This window comes from Lepidochelys kempii, chromosome 11 (genome assembly GCF_965140265.1).
Source record: "Lepidochelys kempii isolate rLepKem1 chromosome 11, rLepKem1.hap2, whole genome shotgun sequence".
NCBI classification, from domain to species: Eukaryota; Metazoa; Chordata; order Testudines; family Cheloniidae; genus Lepidochelys; species Lepidochelys kempii.
This window is the reverse complement of record NC_133266.1, coordinates 69,692,361-69,706,561: the sequence shown is the minus strand read 5'-3', so window position 1 is coordinate 69,706,561 and position 14,201 is coordinate 69,692,361.

Sequence of the window (14,201 nt, the reverse complement as noted above, 5' to 3'; positions counted from 1 at the left end):
ATACCAGATTTAACAGTGTTCACTGTGCCAGCCAATCACTAGCCCATGTAAATGCTTTGTTAGAATAATAGTGCTTAGGACTAATGCAGCACTTTCCGTCTGTAGACGTTTACAGAAGTGGATATGGCTCACGCTGAACAAATGGCAAATACCATGTATATTGTGAGCATAGTCAGAGCTCTGATTTAGTATGGGAACATCAACCGTTTCGGCTAAAAATATCCATTATTGGGAAGAGGAGCAGGGCAGTGGTGCTGGAACAATTTTTATCGTGGGGGTACTGAAGTCAGAAACCATGTATTTGGGTTGTTATTACTACTTCAAGCTAGGGGGTGTGGCAGGACCCCTAGTTCCAGCACCTATGGAGCAGAGCCTTGGAGGGGAGAGACTTTATGAAATGGTCCTGATCATTGCTATGTCTCAGTCCCTTCAGAAATCACTTTGTACTTCTACTGCACTGAAGTATTTAGGAGCCAATCCAGCTCCTATTAAATTCCCATCAACTTCAGTGGGAGCTGAATCGGTCCATTAATCATCCACATATCTTTCCCTAAAAGCCCATAAAAAGGAAAAAGCTAAGGAGGAAATAGACGCTGAGTGAACAATGATGTCAAATCATGTTGGCCAGGAGTAGAAGTGCTGAGTCTTTGATGAGGTGTCCCCATAACTAGTGATACGTTTCAGAAGATCTCTCTTGCTCTGTGCTCAGAATCTCTGCTACTCCCTAATGGATAGATACACGTGTATAGAACCTGCCTGAGTTATGCTGAGTCCATGGAATTCCCCATGAATAACACTTCATCAAAGTGCTTTCTTTAAACGGAAGCATTCTCCACTCAATAATACTGGCTTCCACATCCTGAGAGGCACTGGCTTTGATCTCAGGCCATGTCTACACGAGCGAGCTTACAGCAGCACCGCTGTACCGGTGTAAGAGCACTCGTGTAGCCGCTCTATGCCCACAGGCGAGAGCCCTCCGTCGACATACCTAACCCACCTCCAACGAGTGGCCGTCGTTATGTCGGTGGGAGTTGCTTTCCCACTGACATAGCTCTGTGCACACTGGCGCTTCTGTCCATGTAACTTATGTCGCTCAGAGGGGTGTTTTTTTCACACCCCTGAGCAATGTAAGTCATATTAATAGAAGTGCTATTGTAGACATAGCCTCAGTTACGTTTAATGTTTATCTTTGTTTCCACCTCACCAAAGGGGGTGGGGAACATCGGATACTGTAAATCTTAAGGAAAAGGCATAGCACACACCAGATGGTACATGGGCCTTCTGTTATTAATGACACAAGTCTGTTATTTGAAAGCAGGAGGAAAAAATAGTGACCTTGGAGGTTGTTCAGGGATGGGTTAGGTAGTTTAGATGAGACCTTTCTGATGCGGATTTATATGATGATGGTTCTGTCTCTACAAGGACACTGTATATCCCCTCTTGGCACTTTAACACTATAAAAACAATGACAAGTTACTTCTGCCTCTGGGTGCCCCAGAGCATCATGTCTTCTCCAGGTCTGCCTTCCAGATGTTAAGTTCATCAGGGCAGGGACTGTCTTAATCATAGAATCATAGACTATCAGGGTTGGAAGGGTCCTCAGGAGGTCATCTAGTCCAACCCCCTGCTCATGTTTTTGAGCATATAGAGAGAACTAGAACGCGGTACCAAATGTTTCTTGATGTTGTGTCGAGCACTTAAAAAACATTGCCAAGAACGTAGCAAGATTCAGAGAGGTTCCAGTATCTGTCCATGTAAGTGTCTTGCGTGTCAATTTGTTTAGCGCTCCACATTTCCCACCTGTCCATCTCCAGGATTCATTTCTCCTCCCTTTCTCCTAGTCATCTACTCACTCTTTCTGTTTCTTCTTGTTCTGTTTAGAGAGGACTTCCATTTCCTCTGCTGTCAATTATAGTATTTTGAAGAGCCATAGAAAAGATGCTCTCTGGACAGTGACTATGGAAACTTCTTTGCATCACCCTGCTTCAGTTTTGAATTGGAGGAGCCACCTCTATTTGTCAAAAAGAAAAGGAGGACTTGTGGCACCTTAGAGACTAACAAATTTATTTGAGCATATATATGAGCTTATGCTCAAATAAATTTGTTAGTCTCTAAGGTGCCACAAGTCCTCCTTTTCTTTTTGACAAATACAGACTAACATGGCTGCTACTCTGAAACCTCTATTTGCAAGTCTCTCTGCTCTTTCAGTCCTTGACCTAACTGCTGAGACTGCCAGCAAGAGAGCTAATTGTAAAGGTGATGGGATATTACCGGAAGTTGTCCATTAGAACTGGCTAAATTCATCAACTCATGTCAATGAATAGCCTCCAGATGCTGAAAACCTTTAGTAGCATTACCACCTGTCACGCACCCAATTTTCTGAGAGTCCCCCTGTCTGAGCCATGCTGTGGAACATCCTACCTGAAAAGCAGTTTGTCTTAGAAACTCCATATTTATTGTACTTATCTGGCTTCAAGAAGGCCCAGTGGTTTGTCTATTTTTGGAAAGGTTGGTGGTTATTTTTAGACTTTCTCAATGCAGATTTCTCAATCAGAAATTGCTTTGTCTGGTAAAATTCAGATACAGTATTACAGCATCCTCATTGGACTACACTGAGGGCTTGTCTATACTACCTGCCGAATCGATGGGCAGCGATCGGTCCAGCGGGGGTCGATGTATCGCATCTAGTCTAGATGCGATAAATCGACAGCCAAACTCTCTCCTGTCGACCCTGGTACTCCACCGGTGCGAGAGGCACAGGCAGAGTCGATGGGGGAGCGTCAGCAGTCGACTCACTGCCGTGAAGACACTGCGGTGAGTAGATCTAAGTACATCAACTTCAGCTACGTTATTCATGGAGCTGAAGTTGCTTAACTTAGATCGGTCCCCCCTCAGTGTAGATCAGGCCTGAGACTGGAAGAGTTATAGGCTATGACAAAAGACACTGAAACCTCCTGCCTGCCTGTGAATGAAAGATGCGATCCTGTGCATAGAAAATTACTGGATGTCATCCGAAGGTGGAAATGCAAATGATCTTGCTAGTTCTGTTTATCTGAATGCATAGGAGATAGATCTTGGGGAAATGCTTATTGTTAGCTGCGATGCACTTCTTTTAAAATGCTGAGCATGTTTTAGATTTCAGAGTCGCAGCCGTGTTAGTCTGTATCCGCAAAAAGAAAAGGAGGACTTGTGGCATCTTAGAGACTAAGGACCAGGTCTGTCTCTGTTTATACTGTGCCTAGCACAAAGGGACTCTAATACTCACTGGGACCTCTGGGCTGTAACTTAATATGAATATTAAATATTGAATAATAGTAACAATGAAGTTGATCCCTACTGATTCATTCTATCAAATTCTCGCACTCATTTAATGGTCTCAAAGTGCGCTACAAGCAGTAATGAAGTTGTGAGATATGTAGGGGACTTATCTCACCATTAAGTGCAGCATTGCACACAGCTGATTCAAGGGCAAAAACCGAAGTCACCTGAGGTACCTTAACTGCACAGTTTCATATATCCCATTGAATGGGGGATGGTTTTGAATCTATCATTTTAACTTTGAATTTCTTGGCTTTCAGGTATTTTTTAACTACAACGTTCTAGTATAATTTCCCGCCCATAACATAATTTCTGCCTGCGCAGAGGGGGACCCAATGAGACACGAACTGAGCCTGACCTGGAAACCTGAAAGCTCGTATTTGCTGGAATAGAGACTGGACTGGGGAGAGCACCCCAGGCAGTAGGGCTTGAAGAGCCCTGACGCTCGATTGGGCTGCCCCAGGGATGCAGACAAGAGCAGCTATTACTCACTTTGAACTGTAACTGTTTAAGCCTCAGTTGTACCTACGGTATCTGCATCCATGTCCTTCCCTGCCCGCCCCAGTGAAATACCCTTCCCCAAGCCATGTGTCTGACTGGTTAGTGGGACACACCTGGGCTAGCGCCTACAAGGCCGAGCTGCTGACGCACCTACAGTGTTTGCCTCCAAGCTGTGGTCATCCAGCGTGCTACTGGTACCCTAGGGGTTTGGTGTGCTGAGCATCCCCAGTCATTGCAGTAAATATGACACTATAGTCATGTGAGGGACAAGTGACATGACTGAACATAGGAGAACTTCTTAACTGGGCTGGAAATTCTAAGTAAGAACACAGCTGATGCCGTTCCTTGGAAGGGTTTTGTTTTTTCCTGGAAAGAAATTAAAGAGAGAGAAAGTGCTGCGTGTTTATTCAATTACGGTAAGCCGGAAGTATATGACAAGAAGCAAGCCAGAAGAAGACCTGGAAAAAGAAGACCAATGGGTATAAATTATTCCCAAGATGAAGAATTCTTCTGGGGTGAATAGTTTGTGTCCTGGATCCTCATCCTAGTTCTTTACAGATCCTTAGAAAACAAACTAACAGTCTCTTGTCTGCCTATGGCATAGTGGCCCTGTTCCATTCTGGGACTAGGGAAAAGAGAACGCTGAAGAACTCATGTTTGGCAAAGGTTTCGCAGCTACATCTGTAGATCATGCCTCTTAAATTGGTTGGTGGTATGATATTGTTTTCTGCTCTAATTACAATTTTTGCATTATGTTCAGTACCATAAGGCTCGAAGGCGATCAGGTCCCATGATGCTAGGCATTGTACAGACACATACTAAGAGACAGTCCCTGCTCCAAAGAACTTGTAGCCTAAATGGACAAGACAAAGAAGTATTATTATTATTATTCCCATTTTTCAGAGGGGGAAACTGAGGCACAGAGAGACAGAGTGACTTGCCCAAGTTCACACAGGCAGTCTGAACCAGAGTCAGGAACTGAACCCGTATGCTCTGAGGCCCAAACCAGCATCCTAGCCACAAAACCATCCTTCACGAAGAACTTACACAATTCTGCTCCTGGGTTTGCCATGAGTAGTTTTGTTTGTTTGTGTTTAATGGGCAATAGTGAAAGGTGCTGTATCCCTGCCTCGATAATCAGACAATGGTCTCAAGTTGCAGTGGGGGAGGTCTAGGTTGGATATTAGGAAACACTATTTCACTGGGAGGGTGATGAAGCACTGGAATGGGTTACCTAGAGAGGTGGTGGAATCTCCATCCTTAGAAGCTTTTAAGGCCCGGCTTGACAAAGCCTTGGCTGGGATGATTTAGTTGAGGATGGTCCTGCCTCGAGCAGGGGGTTGGACTAGACGACCTCCTGAGGTCTCTTCCAACCCTAATCTTCTATGGTTCTGTGATATAAGAACGATCCCTGAGAGGTTTTCCCATTTCTGATACAGAAAGGACAGACTAGTTAGAGAATTTTTCCACTGGGGAGAAGAGAAGCCGTTGATTTTCCTTTGCTGTATTCCAGTCTAGCCACAGACGATGAGGGAGCCAGGAATCAGGGAAGACCAATATCTCTGCAGCGGTGTTTAGTTAAAAACTGATGGCTTCAATAAGCATTGTGGATCAGGCCCAGTAATAACTGAATAGTACAATCCAAGCTCTGAGGCCTGGTAAGAAGACTTTGCTCGAAACTCGACAGCTTCACTTGGAGACCGGGGAAGCACAAAGAGGGAAAATGTAATGGCTAGAGATAATTAATGTATCCACGAGTTCAGCTTGGCTGCCTGCACATTGAAGCATACGCTTGCTAGTGACAGACAGGACTGAGCTGCTTCTGCAAAGGCCTCTGAAGAGCTGCACCCAGTTATTTTTGGTCTGAGTCCCCGGCCACGTTGGCAGATGCTCTCCCAGCTGACCAGCAATAGCTTCCATGTGTGCAAGCCGGAATGCAGCCCTTGAACAGATTCCAGTGACATGATGTGCTTCCTTAAAAGGCCTGAGAAAGCTGAGCTGTGATGCCTGATGTGCTGGGAGTGAGAAAGGAGGCTAGGTGATCACTTCCCAGACAGGCCCTTTCCAGCAATAAACCGGTTAGTTCGTGAGTGTACTCACATCCCAAATAACTAATCAGATGAAACCAGCCTCCATGGAATCTGCCTCTACCCCAGGCAGATGCACTCAGAAATACAGTCCTCTGTGAGAGCTGGATCACTGCTCAGTTCAGCTTCTCTGCTTCCAATTAAAAACAGAGTCCTCTGATTAGATCATTCAGGCAGCATGCGATAGTCAGACCCTGATTTGCATTTACACTAAGGCACTTTTAGAGCACTCCTCTGGGAGTGCAAAGGAGGCAGGAAATACCTTTACAGGCCCTTTTACACTGGAAAGGGGCCTTTTTATAAATGAAAATCAGGCCCTTAGTTTTATCTAGACTAACGAGCCACAATAAAATGGGGGCGTTACAGAAAAGAAAGCCACAACAACCTCAAAGCAAACCCCCTTCCCCACTCCACCAGCCCCTTTTATAATTAAGTGCTTGAAATGTGCGAGGAGGCAAGTCCAAATAAATGTTTGAATAGCTTGGCTTCCAGGGCAAACAAGGCTGAGTTTGGCACCTCCTGCCTACTGTGCAAGACCTCGGTCTCTTGCCAGTGCTTCCAAGCCTGTACCCGAGCCAGAACAGATCTGCATCAACAGAGGAACGCAGTAAAAGGGGGAGTGAAAAAAAGGAAAATCCACGTTGAACATGCACCACGGAGAGCTAAAAAAGAGCCTATTGTGGACTAGGTGATGATCCACTCTTTGCGTGGGGGAGCTGTCCCAGAAGAATTGGTGAGGATCTAGTGCTGAAAGTGATGCCCCTGCAATATGGAGCATATCTGAGAGGAGAGGCAGGAATACATTGTGAATCACATGGAAAATGAGTATCATTTGGTATCCTGAAGCTGAGAAGCACTGTCACCTGGAAATCACGCCCTTATTTACAACCTTAGTAGAATTCAGTTAAAGGCTTAGTTATCTGGATAAGGACAATTTCCACACTAGGTAGAGTAAAAAAATGCATAAGAGATATAAAGCTTCATGCTTCAGGGCATAAGCCAAATACTCACTGACTGGGATAAAGACAAAATTTCCCCCAAGGGGAATTCCTTGCACCTTCCTCTGAATCATCACCAAAAAGCATGAGATTGGCATAAAAATCATGGCTTTTTAAAATAAAAATAAACGAGAGATTTTATGTGTTTATGTCTTTCCTTGGTTTTGAATCTTTAGAGAACACTCAGTTAACGTTTCAAGCTTTTCTCTGCATCCATGAGTGCTAGAATCTTACAATGTTAATGAACGCTGACATTTTCACAGGACTTTCACTTGTCTCCAGGAGCTGGGGCCTTAAGGAAGTCCTCAAAATATTTCAAGATTTATGAGTGTTGGCCACTGGGGTCTGTTTCTACTTTGTACACAGGAGCCTCTGCACTTCCCATATTTTTTCCAAATATTTTCTATTTTTATTAGGACTTGTCACAACTTCTCAAATTCCAAACTGCTGACACCATTTTGAAATTCCAAATTTTTTAATTTGAAAAAAAATGGGAAAAATATTTATTCGATTTTTGGTGAAATATCCCCTCCTGTTTTTCAACCAGCCAGTCAGACTCACTGATCAAAATATTCCCTTCTGGCCTTTAATGCTATAGATCTGTGAACCCAGAGAAAACACCTTATTACTTGTAAGGAGAGCTGGGCAGAAAATGGTTTCCCCATCCTAAGAATTTTTGAGATATTGAAAAATTTTCCTATCCCAAATCAGGAGGAAAACTCAAAACCTTGGCAGTTTTTGTGAACCAGAAATCTGAAGGCAAAAAGAAATTTTATGAGATCAATTGAAACATTTTGTTTTGATCATTTCAAAATGTTTCATTTCAAGTGAGATCATATTTTACATTTTTAACTAAAATGATGTTAAACTAAACAAAAATTCATTTTGACCCAAAAAGCAAAACTTTTCATTCCAAAAATGTCAAAAGGGGACGTTTGAACAATCACAAAACTTTTTTTTTTTTCAAACCATACCCTGTGAAAATTTTTGGCTAGCTCTTCAGGGCAGAGACTGTCTTCTGATGTGCTTCCCTAGTGTGTAACACAATGGGAACACATTTTGCTACATAGACACTATATTGCCCTCCACTGAGATGAAACCGCTTTTAGGGTAAAATGGAGATGGTGCTTTATCATATAAAACATGGATAATAAAACAACATTTGTTGTACAGTAGATGAGCATCTACGGCTTCACTTACATGGCTTTTATTTTTATACAGTTCATTGTCTAAGGGCTTCTTCAGTTTGTTTTTTTTCTTGTTATTGTATTGCTTCAAATATCAAATCACCCCAATACACACACTATTCAGCCAGGTGCTTATCTCTGCTTTCTTCAAACATGGACTCTTGCTTTGTGTCTTCACAGTGCGCCAGAAACCATAAGAACATAAGAATGGCCCTATTGGGTCAGACCAAAGGTCCATCTAGCCCAGTATCCTGTCTTCCAACAGTGGCCAATGCCAGGTGCCCCAGAGGGAATGAACAGAACAGGTCATCATCAAGGGATCCATCCCATGTCGCTCATTCCCAGCTTCTAGCAAACAGAGGCTAGGGAAACCAGACACTAAACTACCCTAAAATCATGGACTTCACTCTCCACCCATTTGGTTGGTATTTTGTTGGAAGGATGATGAAAGCTGCTGCTGCATACGGAGCAAAACCTGGACTGTATACATTAGGTGGTGCCCTCCAGTGCCCATGTTTGATTTCAGAGCCAAAACCTAAATCTACAGAAAATTGATGAGACGAACATCTTGGTCCTCTGTGGACAACATGGAGCATTTGAATGGGAAATAATGTAATTCCTCCAGTTTAATTAATCACTTTTGTATGGTGATTAAAAGAATGATGATGCCACAGAGGGCAAATTTAAATGCTGGAAAAGTTGCATCAAAGGAGTATAGGAATTATCGGCTGGATCACCATCTAGTCCAGTATCCTGTCTCTGACAATGGTGCAAGAAATCCTCTTGGATAACCTGCCCCATGAAGGTCTCATCCTAATTCCTAATAGTTAGTGGTTGGTTTAAGCCCTGAAGTTTAATCTCCCGAGAAATTTTTTTAGAGTAAATTATTACAACTTTCTTCTTGCTTTGCATATAAATGTCCAAGCCTCTCTGAAGCTTGCTATGGTCTTGGCAATGATTTTTACATGCTCAAGACAGCATCAAGAAATATTTGGTCCCATAATCCAGCTGTCTCTGTGTGGACTTCTGTGGCCCCTATGATCAGCCAAATTGACAACAACACAAAAGTTTCATGTTGATCAAAACAAAACCTTTTGTTACAGTTCTGAGGGATTTTTTTAAAGTTTTTTTTTTAATTCAAATAACATTGAGGGGAAATCCGAAATGAAATGTTTTTCCAAAGCAAAAAGTCAAAATGTTTTGTTTTGGAAATGCCAAAGCAAACGGTTTCACCATTCCTGAAAAATGCTTCTTTTTTTGTTTGTTTTTGCCAAAACAATTTGCCTCAATCAAGTGGAATTTGTGAATAGTTTTAGTTGACCCCGATCTCCATTGTTTGGTGTGGAAAGGCTTTGTAAGAAAAATTTCACCTGGTTCTACTTCTGATACTCAGTCCCATGGCTGATCCACAAGACACTCCCACTCCTAACTTTTCTTTCATCTCTTGTCATATCTCCCACCTCTCTCTTCACCGTAGTGTCTGAGCATCCCCCCTGCGCCCTGAAGCGGTAGGAAAGTGTCCCTGCTTGACAGACGGGGAATGGAGGCACAGAGTAGGTCACACTGGAAGTTGGTGGCTGAGCCCAGCGCTCACTCAGGATCCCAGTCTAATGGTTTATCCAGTAGAGCGTGCTTCTTGTCTCCATGCACTGCACACCTAAGATCCTGTTCCTTCCATGCACTGCACATAGAATCATAGAATCATAGAATATCAGGGTTGGAAGGGACCCCAGAAGGTCATCTAGTCCAACCCCCTGCTCGAAGCAGGACCAATTCCCAGTTAAATCATCCCAGCCAGGGCTTTGTCAAGCCTGACCTTAAAAACTTCTAAGGAAGGAGATTCTACCACCTCCCTAGGTAACGCATTCCAGGGTTTCACCACCCTCTTAGTGAAAAAGTTTTTCCTAATATCCAATCTAAACCTCCCCCACTGCAACTTGAGACCATTACTCCTCGTTCTGTCATCTGCTACCATTGAGAACAGTCTAGAGCCATCCGCTTTGGAACCCCCTTTCAGGTAGTTGAAAGCAGCTATCAAATCCCCCCTCATTCTTCTCTTCTGCAGGCTAAACAATCCCAGCTCCCTCAGCCTCTCCTCATAACTCATGTGTTCTAGACCCCTAATCATTTTTGTTGCCCTTCGCTGGACTCTCTCCAATTTATCCACATCCTTCTTGAAGTGTGGGGCCCAAAACTGGACACAGTACTCCAGATGAGGCCTCACCAATGTCGAATAGAGGGGAACGATCACGTCCCTCGATCTGCTCGCTATGCCCCTACTTATACATCCCAAAATGCCATTGGCCTTCTTGGCAACAAGGGCACACTGCTGACTCATATCCAGCTTCTCGTCCACTGTCACCCCTAGGTCCTTTTCCGCAGAACTGCTGCCTAGCCATTCGGTCCCTAGTCTGTAGCTGTGCATTGGGTTCTTCCGTCCGAAGTGCAGGACCCTGCACTTATCCTTGTTGAACCTCATCAGATTTCTTTTGGCCCAATCCTCCAATTTGTCTAGGTCCTTCTGTATCCTATCCCTCCCCTCCAGCGTATCTACCACTCCTCCCAGTTTAGTATCATCCGCAAATTTGCTGAGAGTGCAATCCACACCATCCTCCAGATCATTTATGAAGATATTGAACAAAACCGGCCCCAGGACCGACCCTTGGGGTACTCCACTTGATACCGGCTGCCAACTAGACATGGAGCCATTGATCACTACCCGTTGAGCCCGACAATCTAGCCAGCTTTCTACCCACCTTATAGTGCATGTAAGATCAGATATCCTCACTTATGGTGGGCAGCAGCATACTCTGGGGTACTCCCAGTGACATCATGGAGTAAGACGGTTTTGGCCATGAGGGTAGGGCTGACAGTCTGGCCCTTAGGAATCACGCATGCACTGAAGATCTGGAAAGCTCTCCCAGCTCCAAAGTCACTGGTTTAAGTCCCGGCTTAAAAACTGTTTTTACCTTAGCTCCTCCTTAATGCGGTGAAGCATTTTTAACACACTTCAGAGCAGGCAGTTACTGAGCACCATTAATGTTTATCATTTTCCTGGTAGCTCTTTTGCTCTGTTTTCCCATCTGCTGCAACTTTGAATTCTTAGTCGTAGGTTTATATTTGGTGCAGGCCCTTTCTGTCCGGCCTTATTTCCTTTTATCTTTGTAGACTGAGATTTATTTTAAACCCAGAAGTTAATTGCACCATTTTATATTACATTATTCCCCATATGGCATTCCAAGCCCACAACAATCTCTCTGTTGTGTCTGTACTTAATGGAATAGAGCAGGAGCCAGGAAATGCAATACACGCTAGGGAACAGTAGGGGGAGCCGAGAGAGAGAAGAGTGGGATGGAAAGAAAAGGTATCATAGAATATCAGGGTTGGAAGGGACCTCAGGAGGTCATCTAGTCCAACCCCCTGCTCAAAGCAGGACCAAACCCCAATTTTTGCCCCACATCCCTAAATGGCCCCCTCAGGGATTGAACTCACAACCCTGTGTTTAGCAGACCAATGCTCAAACCACTGAGCTATCCAGGAAGCAGGAGGGCTTCTTTTAGTCATAGAATCATAGAATCATAGAATATCAGGGTTGGAAGGGACCTCAGGAGGTCATCTAGTCCAACCCCCTGCTCAAAAGCAGGACCCATCCCCAATTAAATCATCCCAGCCAGGGCTTTGTCAAGCCTGACCTTAAAAACTTCTAAGGAAGGAGATTCCACCACCTCCCTAGGCAACGCATTCCAGTGTTTCACCACCGTCCTAGTGAAAAGGTTTTTCCTAATATCCAACCTAAACCTCCCCCACTGCAACTTGAGACCATTACTCCTTGTCCTGTCCTCTTCCACCACTGAGAATAGTCTAGAACCATCCTCTCTGTAACTACCTCTCAGGTAGTTGAAAGCAGCTATCAAATCCCCCCTCATTCTTCTCTTCTGCAGACTAAACAATCCCAGTTCCCTCAGCCTCTCCTCATAATTCATGTGTTCCAGACCCCTAATCATTTCTGTTGCCCTTCGCTGGACTCTCTCCAATTTATCCACATCCTTCTTGTAGTGTGGGGCCCAAAACTGGACACAGTACTCCAGATGAGGCCTCACCAATGTCGAATAGAGGGGGACGATCACGTCCCTTGATCTGCTCACTATGCCCCTACTTATACATCCCAAAATGCCATTGGCCTTCTTGGCAACAAGGGCACACTGCTGACTCATATCCAGCTTCTCGTCCACTGTCACCCCTAAGTCCTTTTCCGCAGAACTGCTGCCTAGTCCATCAACATCTGTTCAGAATACAGATTTATCCTCCTGCCTGCTTTGCTTATGTCACTCAAAAGGCAGGCAGCATGGTGCCCTGCATCAGGACTGGACCGGGAGATGGTGCACATGGGCTCTGGTCCTTCTGCCACCTGACTTGCTGTGTGATCTTGAGCAAAACCCCCTCTAAACCTGTATCTGTCTTATCTATTTACATTTTAAGTTCTTCAGGACAGGGACTGTCTCTTGCTATATTCATATACAATGCCTGGCAGAATGGGGCAGATTTCAGTTGGCTGCTCCAGGTGCTAACCTAACATTAATAATGCAATACAATGCTTTGGTAACACTACTTACAGACCATTCCCTTTCCCAAAGGCGATTTTTAAAAATCCCCCATGAAAGATGTTTTCTGATTAATATACATGTTCCGTATTAGATGAGTCACACCAATGACTCGAATCCAAGTCCTCTTCTTTCTTCCTATAAAGGCCCGACAAAGGGCAGAGTGCTTTTCTCGAACATCCTCTGAGCCAGGGATTTCACTTGACCATTCCAATGGTTAATCCTCCTCTGAAATAATGTTTTTGGGGGGGGTTTTTTGCATGTATTTATGTGCCTCTGAGCCATTCTAACCTGGTTTTTCCAATATGTAAAATATTTTGGATCAGATGGAAAATATAATCCAGCTGCTCTTCTCCGTGAGCTCTCACAAAAACCAGATACTAGATCCGAAACAGCTATTAAATCGTCCTGCAGCCCGCAATTAAAAAGATATTGTGAGACTCCTTGATGCTGGGCTCCTTACAGGGGAAAGTTTCCTAAGGGCCTGGAGACTGAAGCAGGACAGGGATGTGCCGATACTGCACACCTGAACTTAAAGCTGACGGCTCCTGACAGAGCCCTAGAGAAAGGACCTGTAGCCAGAACCACACCTGGGTAGTCCTCATTGGCACATGGAGCTCAAACTGGGAATTCTTTGTGCTACTGGGGTGAATGTGGCTCTTTGACATCACAGATGGAGTGTTAATGGCACTTTGGGGTATCAGAAGAAATTGTGTCAATCAAATGTAACCCTGTCATAATTTGAGCATCACTTTTTCACTGTGTTTAATCCTATGAATATGCGCTGGCTTTTGTCCCTGTGGAAACAAATGCTAATTCAGATTCTAGAGAGATTTGCGGGATCCCTTTTCCTGGATTAACCTGCTAGGCTTTCGGGATCCTTTCAAAGGAAATGGATGCCCTTTGATTGGGTATGACTCAATATGAGGGTACTAATTTGCCTAATATGAATTCCTGATGTGAGCATCACTCGTCTGCCTGTTGATCTAAATCAGGATTCTCTGACCAAGCAAGTGAAGATGGCACAGTCCACTTTCAAAGCCTTGCCTTGGGCATTAGCTTTCTAGGGTAGTCTTGACTAAATCTGGGAACACCAGGTGCTAAAATATTACAATTGCCATGGGCAGCACTGGAAATATCCAAAATTCCAGCTCCAGAGCCTTCCTTTTCTGCAGACTTTTTCCAGACTGGGTAAGGTGGAAAACCCAAAGATACCGGCTGTTTCTTGATGGCCGTTGTGGCTGGGACCAAATTCTTCTACAAGAGAGATTCATAGATTCTTTTAAGGCTAGGTGGGACCATTCTGATCATCTAGTCTAATGTCCTGTAAAACAGAAGGATCCAGATCCATCTTCTGGGGCTTGGATCCAAATGGACCCAGCGCCTGAAGGAGGTTTTTGGATTGCTGGATGGACAGGTCAGTGTGAAGGGGCAGTGTTATTCCCCACTGCCCCGTGTGTTTGTGTTGGCAGGGCTGCTGTCACACCATTCAGAGCCAGACACAATGTG